General features: G+C 57.2%; 1 long non-coding RNA gene across 1 annotated transcript in view; it reads left to right on the top strand.

Annotated features, from left to right (window-relative positions):
- Positions 1–6,130: 6,130 nt before the first annotated feature.
- The window catches only part of LOC107195690, a 10,470-nt gene continuing 4,266 nt past the window's right edge, over positions 6,131–12,334 (top strand). Inside the window, exon 1 of the long non-coding RNA XR_001516893.2 lies at positions 6,131–12,131. This is a non-coding gene — a long non-coding RNA (uncharacterized LOC107195690). The remainder of the gene's footprint in view (positions 12,132–12,334) is intronic.

The following is a 12,334-nucleotide window of genomic DNA, read 5'->3' as shown; positions in this document are numbered from 1 at the left end:
AGGCAGTCAGGCCCGCGCTGCCCAGCTGCAAAACAAGGGTACACGATGTCTTGCACTGGTCCCCCCAAAAGGGAGAGCATCATTCCTGCCCCCTTGAGTATGGGCTGGGTGTGGTGGGCTGCTTCTCACAAACACAGTATGACGTAGGTGACAGTGTGTGACTCCTAAGGCTCAGCCATAGAACGCACAGCGACTTGCCCCCTGCGTCCCCTGTCAAACCCCCTACTATGCAGGAAGCCGACGCCATGTGCTGAGGACACCCAAAGAGGCACGTGGTGAGGTCCACGCGGCAAAGAACTGAGGCGTTCCGCCCAAAGTGACGAAAAGCACAGCGGGCCATGTCCCAGCCACCTCGCGTGACTGTGAGCGCGGCTGCAGCGGCATGAGATGGCCTGGGACGGCCACAGGGAGAGCCGGTCCCCGCAAAGCTGCTGCGTGTGAGGCAGCCGTTCGCAGCAGTGGACCACGGCCACAGCCGCTGCCCTCAGCCGGGTCACCCCTGGGATCCGGCCGTGCTTTCCAGGGCGACCATGCACCCTGCCACACGTGGGTGACCGTGCACACTGCCGCCTGAGCGCGCTCCTGCAAAGGCGTCCCCCACTCCTGCCGAGGGCTAAGCACTGACACACATGGGCTTGGGCCACACGGCAAGCAGCCACTTCGCGGCTCTTAGTTAACACAGGGGACCATTCTCCACCTGGAAAGCGGGAGGGACACGCCTGCCCCCGGGCTCACGGACGTGGGTGTTGATTCTGTGGAAGCCGCCAAACAGTGCATGAGTGTAAGTGACCGTTCAATGGACCCTATTGCTTCGCACACCCCGTAACTCACTGGGGAACAGCAGTGACCGCAACCACCAACAGGATGGACACCTCTGCGCAGCGACCGTGGCCCTGGGCCGTCTCAGCCATAGACGGCCTGCGGCAGCCTCGTCTGAGTCGAGTCAGAAGCCACCCAGGCTGTGGGGACCAATCCGCAGAACGGCCTCAGCCAGCGGGCGTCCCTTCCCACAGCAACTCTCCCCGTTTCTCCCTCACACACTCTCCACCCAGACGCCCCCCACCAAAGTGCCCGTGGAGGAGAGGAGGCACCCCCCGAAACACACTCCTGAACCTGCAAGGTCAAGGCCAGGAAGCCGAGGGGCAGATGCTGATGGTGGGCAGCTGGCACCTCCGCCCGGCTCGGAGGCCAGACGGGTAAGGCAGAGTGCTCCGGCCAGGGAGGAGCAGAGCCTGCCCGCACGGTGCACACACACGTGCACGCACACGCACACGGGAATGCACGCCCATGGACGCATGCACGAGGTCACACACACAAATACACTCACGCACACCCATGGGCACACAGAGGCACATCTATGAGTGCACACACATGCATGTGCACGCACACGCACACGGGAATGCACGCCCATGGCCGCATGCACGAGGTCACACACACGAATACACTCACGCACACCCATGGGCAGAGGCACATCTATGAGTGCACACACATGCACGCACTCACGGATGCATGCACACGCATGCACGTGCACACATACACACAGGCACACATGGCCCCACACATGCACACACGTGAGAACACAAGCACACGTGGGCATATACGCACACATTCATGCATGTGCACATACACACACCCATGGGCATGCACACCCATGACCACATGCACAAAGGCACACGCACATACACACGCACACCCATGGGCACGCACAAGGGCACATACATACACACAAGCACTCATAGGCACACACGCGACAACACAAGCACATGCACACATACAGGCACACGCTCACACACAGACACACACCCCTCCAGGGCACTGGGCCTTCCAGAGACACTGAGGGGTTCAGCAAGGCGACAGCCATGGCCCTCAGCCCTGTCTTGCTGTTCGGCCACCGGGCAGCACAAAGCTGGCTGTTCAGAAAGAAGGAAGTCCTGCCAAACCGCAGCTGTGACATGGCCGTGGAGCCGAAAAGAAGGCACAGCAGTGAGACCGCGGATCCAGACTCTGTCATCGTCCCTGCAGTGAGACCGCGGATCCAGACTCTGTCATCGTCCCTGCAGTGAGACCGCGGATCCAGACTCTGTCATCGTCCCTGCAGTGAGACCGCGGATCCAGACTCTGTCATCGTCCCTGCCTGCCTCTCTTTCTTCCTACGGTCACAGTTCCCAAGTGGCAGCAGGATTAAAGTCCCCCAGTGCATGGCCCCGGGAGGTTCCAGGCCTGGGACGTCTGAGAGCCAGGTGGACGGGCGCCGTGGGCCTGGCCCCTCCTGACAGAGCTGTGACGGAAGCGTGGACGGCAGGGGCCTGGCGTCCTGCCCAGAGGATGACAGAACGTGCCGTCGGCCGAAACCGTGCCAGGGAGGGGCCCGCGCACTGCCTCTTGAGCAAGTTGGCTAAGCTCGGCAGGATTCAGTGTCCCCAAAACGGTGACAGTGGCACCTGGAGACAGGTCTATCCACTGCGGGGGGAGCGACATAAGGTATGGCGAGCACTCAGCCCACAGATGCTCCCTCAGCAGTGCCATGAGACCAAAGCCGCTGTGTCCCGTTCACAGGCCACTTCTCTGCCCAGGCACATGGGTGTCGCAGTGACATCAAACTGCTACAAAGCTCTAGACGCCCAGTGTCAGCTGCACACCTAGCTCACTGCGGACAGGTGCTCAGGCCGCACTCTGGGCAGCACTGGGCCCCAGGACACCGCGGACACGGGCCCTGCCTCTCAGACCCCAAACCCGGGCCCTGGTCTCGCTTCCTTCTTCATTATCACCCGCGAAGACTTCCCCTCGATCTCGGACTCACGGAGGGCCACCTGCCCTGGCCAGGGTCCCCTGACACTTCACACTGAGCACGACCCGTGGTTAGTGGGACGGAGCAGCGTGCGCTCGGCAGGCCTGGGCACGTATCCTGGTGCCACCGCCTGTGTGCCACGGGACGCTGGCTGAGGCCCGCTGACTCCCGGATACGGTGGCTAATCACCTTCTCATGCGAAGCACTGCAAAAGCGACAAGCCAGGGGGCCAGCCCTCAGAAGACCCAGGGTCACTTCTCCCACGATGCCTGCACTGGCTCGAGTGCCTGACCGCTCCTGCTGCTCACATCGCCTAGAAGCCCCCTGCTCCCCGCAGAATCAGGCCAGAACCTGCTTCAGGCCCCAGTGACCTATCTGCAAATATCTGAGGAGCACGCAGCGGGTGAGGGGCTGAGCTGGGCCGTGTGACTGCAGGGTTCAGACCGGGGTTCACCGGTCACCTAGCTGACCGTGGTCACACGGACTCGCCCTCCATGTCTCGGGTCCTCATTAAACGGGAGAAGTGACAGCATCCTGTCCTGGATGGCCGTGAGGCTTCCGCTGGCACGCAGGCACCCCGGACACGCCGGGCAGGCACCCAGCACCAGCTGTCGTGGGCGCTGGGCACGTGTCCTCACGGAGGGCTGTGGCCGCTCTCCCTGCGGGACCCCCCGCCAGCCCTGTCCCCACACCCCGAGCTTCCGGGGCCTGCGTGTCCATCGCACTCACCTCCGTCCGCCCTCTGGGCTACTGCACTGAGCCATGGAGGACGGTGTCCCCCGAGACCCGTCTTGGCCTCCCCACCTGCACTATTGGCAGGAGAATAAATAAGCGAAGGAATTTCCTCGAATTCTACTCCAAGGCGTTCCACTGCTGAAGTCGAGTCAGACGACCATTTCCCTTTTTCTAAGGAGTCACAATTCCGGTGATAATAGTGCCGCCAAGCTCAGAGGGCCAAGAGGGCCCGTGGCCCCAGAGCAGGGCAGGCAGCGGCTCTGCCGGCTGGAAAATACCACTGTCGCAGATCATTCTGAAATAAGGCAAGTCCTTGTGAAGGGCAATCTCGTGTCCGCCTGCTAGAAAAGTTTATAACCAAAGATTCGTCATTCCCAAAATGTGAATCATAATGGCAACTTAAAAGAAAATATTGATGACCAGTAAGGAACTCTTTCAAGTAAAGTCACTCCCCAGTTAAATGAGTCCAGTTTCCAAATAAGCTTTCATTACTTTTCTCAAGGTCGTAAAATTCACAGACTGACCTCGTCCGGGCACATGGTCGACTACGGGTCGGCGCACGCACGCCACCGCGTGTGCCCAAGAAGTGGGAGTGTGCGGGCACGGGACACGCTCAGCCTCGTCACCCCGGGGACACTTTCTGACTCTCGCTGGGAGATTCGGCTCGTGAGGGTCTGCGACCCCCTCTCCCTGCGAACTGTTATTATGGAAGACGTGGCTTAGACACGGAGCAGGAGGGAGAAGCCTTCGGCTCTGCCCAGTCCCGCGCGATAATTACAGACGGCGCCACGGCGGCAGGCGGGGATCTTGGCAGGACTGTCTCGGTGACAAACACTGAGATTCGGGCCACACTGAATTTGTCTCTTTCCAACCCAGTGGTTTCCTGATCGAACATTAGTGGGTTCAGCCATTATCAGGGCTCCAGCCAACAGAGCGATAGTTAGTCTCAAAAATTAGCCACGTGAACACAAACACACACTTGTGCGGTATTATCACTCCCACGCGAGCTATTTCTAAATTCAACTCCCAAACCATCAGGTTTGAAAAAGCTGCCAGGATCTGATGTCAGAATCTCTCGCTTTGCCAAGCGCCGGAAGTCAGCTCCAACTTCACCCTCGACCCCACACACGCACGTGCGCACACACACACATGCACACGGCTCGGTCACACTCGCACGCTCACACGCACGGCCCCCTTTCCTGTCCAGTTCCTCTCCCTCCGCTGCCCCCAGTCTGCCATGTGAGCGTTGAATCGCTGAAGCCATTTGCAGGTGGTTGGAGCGTCAACACACCCAGCATTCCCCTTCTGCTCTGGCTCCCTGGGCCGCACGGAGCGGGGACACCGAGGCAGGCCCTCCGCACCCGCCCAGCCCCCCGCCTGGAGGCCCTGGTCCCCAGGCCGCAGAAGGGGCCGGGTCCGGTAGTCCTGTCCGCCCCACTTCCAAGCTGGAGCCGTCCTCGGCAAGCAGGAGTGGGCACGGCGTCAATGACCAGAACAGAGACGCCATCGAGGGGAAAGTGGGCGCCGGATCCGTTCCAGACAAAAGCCGGGTCACTGCAGAGCCCTCCCGGGCGGAGGGGGTGGGGCAGTGGGGTGCCTCCCCCTTCCCCATGCTTGGGACCCACGCACAGGGTCGGTGCTGTCCGAGATGCCAGCTGCCAGTCAGCATGGCCACACTGTAGAACCCGGCACCATTTTCCGAGAGCAGCAGTCGGAGCAAACAGAGGGCGTGTTTTCCAGCAGAGCCCACGAATCTGCCGGGGCACCGTTTCTGGAGAAGCCTGGGGTCTCCCAGGCCCTGGGGGAAGAGGCAGGGGCACGGTCGCCTGCTAGCCTGCCCTCCCCGTCCCTAAGCTACCTGCTTCCTGCCCCTGAGTGGCGAGGACCTGGAGGCTGGCGCCCTTGACCGTGGTTGCTGGGAATGCAAAATGGCACCACCACCATGGAAAACAGGACGGAGTAAAAACCAAATGTGGAACCAACCACCCTCCGATCCAGCCAGCCCACTTCTGGGAAGCCATCGAAAGCAGGGACGGAGCCTCCACGCAGGCTCGCAGCGGCCAGCAGACGGGAGCAGAAGCGTCCACAGCAGGTGAGCGAGCGGACAGCAGAATGAGACCCTGGAGGATCGTCCGGCCTGAAAATGGAAGGACATTCTGACGCCAGCTGCCACGCAGGCGAACCTGGAGGGCACTGTGCTACGTGAGGGAAGCCGCTCACAGAGGCACAAACACCGTGTGAGCCCAGTTCTCTGATACTTCTAGAGGCAGAAAGCAGCGTGATGGGGCCGGGGCCGGGGAGGGAGGAGGCGGAATTGCTTAAGGGGCCAGCGTTCCAGTTTGGGAAGATGAAAGGAGGTCCTGGCGGTGATGGCGGCGCAAATGTGCTTCCGCCACCGAACCGTGCGAATGGCAGACGCTGTATCACCCGTGTTTCATTACAGGGAAAAGAAGAGACCGCTCAGGTGTATGCACAGCTCGTGCTTCCGACCCGAAGAGCAAAGGGCGCGTCCCCTCCCCCGTCCCCCTCCTCCTTCCTCCCTGGCCCTGGCAGGGCCCCGATGCAGGAAGAGGCGGCACCCCCCGCCCGCCGCGGCAGGCCCCCTGCGGTTCGGTACCTTATCTTAGTCACTGTGGCTTCAATAAAGAGACACCATACACGGAGCAGCTTATAAACAATAGGAAATTGCCCTGGAGGTGAAGTCCAAGGTCATGGTGCCAGCATGGTCTGGTGAGGGCCCTCTTCCCAGTCACGGCCTTCTGGCTGTGTCTTCACGTAGCAGGTGGGCCAAGGGACCTCTCTGGGGTGTCTTCTCTAAGGGCACTAATCCCATGGGGCTCTCCCTCCACGGCCTCGTCCCTCCCCTAGGGCCGGGCTCCTGACAGCATCGCCTTGGGGGGCACGGTTTCAACACACAAATCTGGGGGAGAGCACGGCACACCTCGGTTCCACTCTGGACCACCAATGTGGAGTTTTACACGGAAGAAGAGAAAATTATCTCCCCCGTGAGCCACTGTCACTTTGGATTGTCTAATACAGTCACTTTATGTCCCTCAGAATAAGACAACTAACAGCTCCCAGCCTGCAGAGCGCAGGGGACCGCACGGCTGGCAAGCTCTGTCCGAGCACATCGGTCTGAAATATTGGAGTGACAACTGATCTGTCACACGGTCTGGCAGAAACAAGATTAAGTGGCAGTTTAAGGAGAAAAAGTCAATTTTTTTTTTTTTAAAAAAAGAGGGTTTGGAGTTTGTGGGAACACTTCCAGTCACGTGATTTCGAGCTCACGAGCGCCCTGAGATCCCTCATCCCACCCTGGACGGGGAGCAGGGCCGACCCACCGGGCTCCGGCCGGGTCACATACTCCGTGCTACAGGAGCCCCCAGAGCAGCTGCCCTCCCTCCCAGGAGCTCAGGAGTTGGGGCGCAGAGCCGTGTGGATGGAAAGTCCTACCCCACTGGGGGGTTCCCCGCAGGGGAGTCGGTGCGGGCAGAGCCCAGGCGAGGGGCGGAGGCTGGGCGAAGCCCGGCCTGAAGGAAGAGCAGGAACCACTCCGGGCCAGGAGAGAAGCCCACAGGCCCAGGGCCGAGCGGGCGCGTGAGGAAGCAGGGGGGTCTGGTCCAGAAAGGACAAAGGGACGGCAAGGAGGAGCTGGAGCCGGCCACCCACTGCGGCCCCCCGGCCACACGCGGTCATTCACGTGTGCGTGCATGGACAAGGTGGAAAGCCCCACTCCTCAGCTGCACGGGCCACAGTCCCAGGGGCCAGCAGCCCCCGAGCTGGCCGCAGACGGATGCTGACCGCCTGGGCCGTGGGAGGCAGAGGCCGTGTCAGGACGAGGGACACAGGCAGGGAGAAGAGGACCCCGCAGGGCTGACGCCGGCCCGTCTCCCCACTCCGGAGCCCGTCTCCCCACTCCGGAGCCCGTGCTCCTTCCACTGAGCCCGCCGTCTGCCTCTGACAGGAGACAGTCACACAGGATTACTGACTGAGCGGAAGGCATCTCTGGGCTCAGGGACATCGACCCCGCCTGGCCCAGGAGGCCACTGCCCTGTCCGCTGTGCCCGGTGGGACGCACGTGCACATGCTCCACCGAGGAAGGATGGCCTGCTGTCTGAAGGAAGGGGAGCGAGTCCCTAACCCAGGGGACCCCCGTCTGGGGTCTCGGGCACCGGGCCGAGAAGGGAGATCGATGGACCAGGACTCCTGACGGCCGGGCTCACCTCTGGAGGGGCGTGTGTGTGCGCGTGTGTGTTTTGAAAAGGGACAAGGACCTCCATGCCGTGTCTGAAGCAATCAGTGTGTCTTGAAAAGGCCTCACTCGGTGGAGGTGGCGGCGAGGTCTGTGAGCGTGTTCGTGCAAAGTGTCTGTGGTCTGGGAATCTGTCAAACGAAACTCAATAAAACGCATCTTCACGGTTGTTTAAAAAGCTTCCGTCCGAATGTTTCTGGCTATGGAATGTATCCTGCCGGGACCGGGCCTGCAGAAGACGGCTACGTGACCAGGGCAGACAGAGGCGGGTAGAACTCTGAAGCCTTCGAAGCATCTCCCTGCCGGGGCCGAGCCTGCTCCAGAGGGGCCTGGTCCCCTCAGCCCCGCGGAAGGAAACACAGACACGGCTGGAAGCTCACTGTCATTTCGTCACACCAGAGGACGTAGCAAAGCTAGTCTAGCATCGATACTATTCGGCCTTGGACATAATTACCCTCGCTGGCTTTGTAAAGAGCAAATAAAACCATCCGAGTATACGTGAGGGAAAGTCTGCGGCTACTCCAGGGAGAGGCGGGTGCGACATGAAGGACCAGGGAAACGTGAGGGAAAAATGATATGACACAACTGTGCCGTCGATTCAGGCGCCGAAAGCCAGCACGTGCCCTGAGCAGGAAACACCCGCGTGGCGGGGGGCGGCGAGGGAGCAAAGGCGGGAAACGGGAGAGGGGTCGGGGTGGGGCTAACACTTAAAATTCCCTTCAATAGATGAAACTCAGAAAAGAGGAAGGAGGCATCTTATCAGCATAGCTGGACGTACGTCGATAGGAAAACGTTCAATATTTTAAGTAGCGGAAAAGGACAAGGATGAAGACACAGAAAAGCGTCACATACGTCAAATCTGTGTTCTGTGAGAGCATGAAGTAATGGACGCGGCGTGACTCAAATTAACCCACGCACAAAATCCGCAGCCCCGTCAGTGAACGAGCAGGGGACAGGAAGGCGACACGTGACAAACACACTAACCCCTGCCAAACGCTTTCCCTCCGTCTCGTCTAAAGCGGAAGCGAGGGCTCCTGTATCTTCACTGTGCACGTTTTCCATCCAAACGCTGCTTGGGCATCAAATAATTTTGCTCGCTTTTAAAACTTCCGATAAATTGCAAAATGAGATTTAATGAGAAATTTAATAGCAAAGCACAAAAGGCCTGGGAACCCAAACTATTTCTTATGGGTACAGATCCGCCCATAATCTTGTTTTCTTAATAGTCGTGGGAGCACTTGGGTGCACGCAAAGGACAACTTCACTTCCCGGATCCCCAATTAAAGAGGCCCCTGGACCCGGACCTGCGTGTGGGGGGCTGCACCCCACCCGGGCACTAGGGACCGGGGCGCAGGGTAGGGGGTGGTTTGCAAGTGAGTTCCGGGAGGCGGGAGAGGCCCAACATGGTATAAGTTTAACCACACTTTAAGTTCATGGTCCTGATACAAGCGCAACCACAGAGAAAGACTTAAAAGCGCTACTATTATCTGATATTGCAACATGCGAATGTCCAACTATCATTTACTAAGAAAAGTTATAAATTTCCTACTTGCCACATTACGTCAAACAGTACACATGGCTTTAACATTCTTAGATAAATTGCCAACATAAAGAACAGCGGTTAGGTAATGTTATTAACCGATGTTACCTTGATAAATTTTTAACAGGAAAAAAAAAAAGGAAAGGGAAAAAAAATAGTTCAGAAGTAACATCTTTAAAAACTATAGCTCAGATCAAATGGGAAAAGCTTAAGGTAATAAATAACTATGCATGCTATCCTTCTAAAAATGTAAACACCGTGCGAGCCAAAAGCCTAAAAAACTTAAAAAAAAAAAAAGGCTAGAAACCTAAATGTCTTATGACTGTGTACACTTGGAAACATCCCACTAATATCTGTCTGCTGCGAGGGTTGCACAGGAAGCTGGTGACGGCCCACATGTACCTCCCACTGCGGGGAGCGGGCCTCTGACACTCACGGTCACGCTGGGTGTTGACGGGGCTACGGCAGCTCCACTACGCACTTCGACCCATTAAAAGAAAATTATCCCTTGTTCTAATAACCTGATTAAATACAACCAAATTTCTGCAGAGGTACGAATGCCAGCTATGTCCACATGAAGCTCAAACTTTGATGAACTCGATCGGCAAAGTTTCCCTGATTTTTACATAAGCAGAGTGCTCGAATGCAGCCATTGAGCAAAAGTGCCAGCTCTTCTGACATTTCATATCACTGCAGAATATTCCATTCTACAGAAATATGTTTCCGCCACAGGAAAAAAAAAAAAATCTAACCACTATCCTGCCAAACCCCAAACATTCTGTCTCTTATTTATATAGATCCTCTGTGAAATTTAACCCTATGTTCCATGACTGACCACTGGTATGAATCTCACAAATAAATAAACTGAAAGTAAATAGCTAATCTTACATGGACTTAAATCTACTGTAAAACTTTACCAAAAGGTAATTTCCCTTTACTTGTATTCTAAAATATTCTGTTAATTATTGCACGTCAGCTTAGCCCTAAAATTCCTTGAAGTCACATGGAGTCTGACTTGTTAGTTTCTTTCTGCATATGTCCTTCCTAAAAGAATACTTTTCCCAGGCAGTTAAATTAGTCATGTCCTTGTTTTAACGAAATTACTACTAAAAACATATCATTTCAGTCCAACTAAAAATGCACACACTTGTGTTCTCAGCCAAGATAACTAATAACCATCTATTAATAATTTAGTCGGACATTCGATCCGTGAATTCACGTCCACTAACCACTGGCCCGTGTGCTCGCAGGAAGGTGCTCGTAGGCCTGATTTTATAACGTGAATCCTCCCTAACTCATCGCCCCCGACCAGCTGTCCGGCACAAGAACGCCTGCTAGTCCGGTCGACAAGTTCATGGCACCGTCGTTCACGACCATGTGGGAGAACTGACCTCTGACTGCGAGTCTGATTTGATAGCCACCGCCCCAGTCCCCGAGAGGCCACGTTCACTCCCCAGAGAGCAGGACAAGCTGTGCCTGGTTCTCCAGCGGCGGAGGAAGCAGCCATTGCCTGAAGGGAATCCAACTGCCGCCAGTGGGGACCAGAGCCAGAAGCTTCATACCCATACCGCCCTTCCTGGTAGGCGAGCAAGACACCTAAATTATGTAAAGGACGCAAACAGGCCAAGGCCACGTCTCTCCTCAGATTTTAACTCGCAAACGCGTCCTGGTAAACGTGTCGTTCTTGTCTGGAAATTACACGTGCATCGATATTTTCTTGAGGTCTCTGCCTTAAACATTCTAAAACAAATGACAGTTGATAAAATCATTGGGACTCCTAAAGGTGAAAAGCCACGTGCCTACGTTTCCTGGACAAGGACGTTTAAACAAGCAGATAGGATGTGAATGTGGGAAAAGGAGTCAGAAGCACCAGCAATTGCAATTTCATGTGATGTAGCCGAAGTCCTCAGTTCCCGGGGGGCGCGGTCGTGACGGCCACCAGAGCCCAGAAAGGCACCGTGGACACCGGACCTGCAGCACCGGGCGGGACGGGGGGCTCAGTGCTAGGGGTCGCCATCCCACTTCTACCATCAGAGTCCTTTAAAGGATTCTGCAAATATTCTGGATGCAGTTTTGCTGGCCTCTTCGATATTCTCTCCTTCATGTCCATTTATAAGGTGACAGTGACCAAACGATTCAGTCTCCTTAAATAGGCTCACTGAACAGGCGACCCAAGCTGCCGATTTCAAGGCAATTCTGCTTCCATTTCCCTATGCCCTGATGGGTCGATGCCCAGGAACAGGAAGAGGGATCCCCCACTTCTTCCCCTGGGGGGCGGGGGAGATGTTTGCTCCAAGGGAATTACATAACCACCCCGAAGAGCAAAACAAAACAGCTCTCGTCACAGCCACTGGTCTTCGGCATCTGACCCACTGCCCTGCCTCACTTTTTCCTGGCATTAAAGGGAGAGTTTAAAACAATAAATAAAAAACAGCCAGTTTGAAAACCGCTTGCAGACTCCGGCAACGCAGCGCCTAAGGGCGCAGGGCAGAGTGAGTCACTGGAGCACGACAGCAAAGAGAAGAGATTAGTTGTCCCCAGAGCCAGCGCCTGGTTCAAGACCAGCTGCTAGAGCGGACAGCGGGCCCTTCGGGAGGGAGCAGGTGCGGCCCGCCCGCCACCATTCCATTTGCGGGACTCATGACACAAGCGCTCCAGGCCGGCGACAGAGCCGGGCCCAGGACTGCGCGCCACCCGCAGCGCCCAGGCCACGCGGCCTGCTTGGGTCGCGCGGCTCAAACTCGGGCTCCGCGTCCGGGGAACGCGCAGGGCTGTTTCTCGAGTCCGAGGGATGTCACTCTTTCTGCGAGTAAAATGTGAGTGCGACCTGTGACCCGCACCAGCCAGGTGTGGAGGCGTTAACGCACCGGCGAGGAGCCGCAGAGGTGGGCCGAAGCGCCCTGGCTTCAGGTCTGAGGCCCGGTCCTACCGCGCGCCCTGCGCACTGTCCCGGGGACCCCGGAAAGAAAGCCGGGGAGGGGGAGCGGTTGTCAAGAAAAAGCCTCCAGGGCGGTGCCCT

Source organism: Pteropus alecto, unplaced genomic scaffold, assembly GCF_000325575.1.
Source record: "Pteropus alecto unplaced genomic scaffold, ASM32557v1 scaffold21, whole genome shotgun sequence".
Taxonomy (NCBI): Eukaryota; Metazoa; Chordata; class Mammalia; order Chiroptera; family Pteropodidae; genus Pteropus; species Pteropus alecto.
The sequence above is the reverse complement of the archived record's forward strand: the minus strand, read 5'-3'. Positions and strand labels throughout refer to the sequence as shown.